The following is a 4,179-nucleotide window of genomic DNA, read 5'->3' as shown; positions in this document are numbered from 1 at the left end:
TGAATGGAATGAATGAATTGTGGCTGCAATGCATGCTTATTTATAGGTAAATGAGAGGGAACATGACAGCTAGGAATAGGTGGGAATGTGGCTGCAAGTTTGGTGAATGATTATAAGTGAATGCATGTGAATGTGGCTAGGTTGGAAAGCTGAAATTGTGATGGAAAGTGCACGGCAAAGGGAGGTTGTTTGTGGCTGCATGTTTGGGTTTGTTTAAAGGGTGCATGTGGGTGAATGTTAGGTTGAAATAATGATGGAAAAACAGCTAGGAAAAGAGGGAATGCATGTGAAAGTGTGGCTGCAAAGAGAAGGGAAGCTGGAATGTGGAGGGGAGTGCACGGCAAGGCAGATTTTGGTGTTGGAAATGCATGTGTTTTAGGTTGTGAAAGCATGTGGATTAGGTGGAAAGAGGTGGGTGTGCATGTGAGTTGAAATGCATGTGTTTAAATGGTTGAAATGTGTAGATGATTATGAGTATGATAAGTGATAAGTGTATGGTTATGATAAGTGATAAGTGAATGATATGATAAGTGATAAATGAATGATATGTTAAGTGATAAATGAATGATATGTTAAGTGATAAATGAATGATATGTTAAGTGATAAATGAATGATATGTGGTGATGATAAGTTGGTCTTCAATTTCGTCCATTCCTTTTGCTCCAAACATAAGCTATCCATTCCAAGTCCGATTTTGCTCCAAAATGCTCCAAAATGCATCTTTTTGCTTCCTTAGCCATATGAACCTAAAAACACACGAAAGAAGCATAAAGGACTAAAATAACTAAAGAAACATAACGTAAATGTACGAGAACAAGCCATTTAAGTCGCATGAATATGCTCCTATCAGTACTCATCTTCAATTGTTGGTGAGTCTTGAATTCCCTCAGCGCATACTCCAGGATAGGTGACGGAGTGTTGGCTCTTTACACTGAAGCTGCCAAACATAGATGAATTAATGAGAAATGATGCCCTGAAAGACCATTTAAAGGCAAAGGGTTGCGCACCACCTCGGGCTATGTAAAAGAAACAAGCAGAGAAGAATGTGGTACAAGGAGCTGGAACAAATTGCTGGAGCGCGACGCCTTCCCCTGCAAAACCATCCAGACAGAAGAGTTTAAGTCAAATCCAAGCTCGACATCATTGTTCTAATCAAAGAGCTCGAGAAGCCTCAACAACCCTCCGCTGGCGCCGTCGCCAAAGAGCAAAGCTTCGCTGCGCGACGCTGTTAAATCGTCAACACTTCTTCAATAAGAAAAAGTATCTCATATCATGCTTTCTCCATGTCCTTTCCTTTGTCCTTGTTCTTACTCGCAGGGCAAAGAGAAAGAGAGCAATCAGCCGGCACTTGGAATCAGTCTTCCGATCTGGAACCGACTGCCTGAAATCTATTCCCTGGTTGCTTACCTAGCGTTGCTCTCGAGTAGTCATCTTCAACAGTTGATACACTTCCAGAGAAGGGACCACATCTGCCTGGAGAATAGCTAAAACGAGTGACAATGAAACATCAATCTTGTGGATCGTCAGCAAACGCAACAACTGCATATGCTGAGTCATCCTCTAACCCTCTTCAATATGAATTGGAAAGATTGAACAAAGAAACAGGACATCACCTCCACCTCGTGCTTGCCTGCCATGTGTCTGAATCCTGAAACCGCTCATGGTCCTATTTTCACTCAAGATCAAGCCTCGATGACCCTTGAAGAAATCACAAGTCCGATTCAAAATCAAGTGTTCACCACCCTTAAATCAAATTCAACTCCAGATAAAAGGAGTAAGTTCAGACCTTCGGAAGAGACCAAAAGAATCCTTCAGCCCAGTTCAAGATTAAGCCTGTGGAAAATCAACGATTGGAGGAAACCAGAAAATCTTCCAGTCGAATTCAAGTTCAAGCCCCGACAACCTTTGAAGAAATTTCCAGCCCAATTCAAGATCAAGCCTCGACGGCCCTTGGGTTGACATCTACATTAAGGGACTTCAAAATGCATCTTCTACACGTGACAATCACATGTATACGACGCGCCTTGAAGTGGGGGCATTTGTAGACATCGAAATTTCAGTGAAATAAATGTTAACCAATGTATTAAAATTACAACATTTATTTATTTCACCTACATCACACACTCATTTCACCTACAACTTCCACTTACTTCACCAACCTCACACACTTATTTCACCTGCATCACACACTCATTTCACCTACAACTTCCACTTATTTCACCTACATTACACACTCATTTCACCTACAACTTCCACTTACTTCACCAACCTCACACACTTATTTCACCTACATCACACACTCATTTCACCTACAACTTCCATTTACTTTACCAACCTCACACACTTACTTCACCTACCAACTCCATTTACTTCACCTACAACATCCACTCACTTCACCAAAAAAATGGATGGTAGTGATTCACTCTCAAAGCCTATAAATAAGTTTCTCCATCAAGAGAAATGGGGAACAGACCAAAACCTTGAAGCCTTGAAGCTCTAAAGCTCTCAAGAAAATCCCGAAGGATCAAGAAAGCAATCTTCGTTCTTCGTCAAATCCTCCTTCAAGATCAAGCCCCAACAGCCCTTGAAGAACTCCCACCAACTCAAGATCAAGCCCCGACGGCCCCTTGAAGAAAGTGTTCATCATTCATCATCCGTTCATCCTAAGATCAAGCCCCAACGGCCCTTTGGATTAACAACCTCAACAAACCCATACACCCATTCTTCAAGATCAAGCCCAACGCCCCTTGAAGATCCATTCATCAACTGTTCATCCCTAGATCAAGCCCCGACGGCCCTTTGGATCAACAGCTCATCCACAAACCTACACCCTACGAAGATAGAATCAGAGGATCAAATTACAAAGAGATTGTAACCCTAAAAATCATTAATACAAAAATATTATTTTTGTACACGTATTCTTGTTTCTTGTTTCAGGAATTTTTCGTGTTTACAGTCATATCTCAAAAGGAGCCGATTAGGCTTAGGTTAGTGTAATGCTTTGGAGATGCCACATTTTATAATTATTAATGGTGAAATTCATAGTGGACATGCCACATTTTATAATTATTAATGGTGGAATTCATGAAGAGTGAATGAAGGTTGACATTTAAGTAATTTTTGTACACATGAAATGGTTTTTCTTAAACATTCACTCTTCATGAATTCCACCAAATGTCAGTAATTTTGTAATTATTTATGTGTACAGAAATTACTGAAATGACAGCTTTCATTCCCTCTTCAAGAATTCCACCAAATTTTAGAAAAACTAGTTGATTCTCTCTTCATGAATTCCACCAAAATTTAGAAAAACTGGTTCACTCCCTCTTCATGAATTCCACCAAATTTTAGAAAAAACTAATTGTCTATGATAGAGATTTTCTTATGACCACTTGAAAATGTTTCCACAAATTCCACCAAATGTTTTAATATTTTCGATTGGGAATGTATAAGTTATGATTGTTCCAAATTTTCGAAAGACATTCTTCTTCGTTAATTTTTTTTTATTTTTTACTTATGACCACTTAAAAATGTTTCCACAAAACGTTCATTTCATTGGGCAGTTTATACTTTATAGTTTTCAAAGAAGGCAAATGCAGCGCATGCTCTTTTTCGAATTCCACATGATGATTAGTAAGAAAAAGAATTTCTTTTTCTAGTAACACAAGAACGAATATTCTTCCACGTTCTTTCCACAATAAATTTTCCTTTAAACTTTAATTTAATTATTTGAGAAAAACAATAAATGTCAATATAAGAATCCTAACTTATTTGGGAAACTTTTAGGAATTTTGAATTCTAATTCATTGATAACTATTTTGGTATTTGAGAAACCATTTCACTTTTAAATCAATTTAGACTCTAATTGTTTTAGATTGATTATTCTGTCATTATTTATACAATAAGTGGTAACCATTTCTAAAGCATGACACTATTTCTAAAACAGTGTAACTATTTTTAAAAACAGTTATCACTATTTCTAAAAAGTGACAATAATTATAGAAACAATGACATTATTTTGAAAAACAGTGACACCATTTCCAAAAACAATTGTTGTCATATATAGACAATGACATTATTTATAGAAACGGTGACATTATTTCTAGAAACAAATCATCATTTCTACATAGTGCCACTATTTCTAGACCTAGACTTAAAATTTGGGACTAATACGAATTT

The sequence above is a fragment of the Pyrus communis genome, chromosome 10 (assembly GCF_041283825.1).
Source record: "Pyrus communis isolate YQ-2024b chromosome 10, ASM4128382v1, whole genome shotgun sequence".
NCBI lineage: Eukaryota > Viridiplantae > Streptophyta > Magnoliopsida > Rosales > Rosaceae > Pyrus > Pyrus communis.
The sequence above is the reverse complement of the archived record's forward strand: the minus strand, read 5'-3'. Positions refer to the sequence as shown.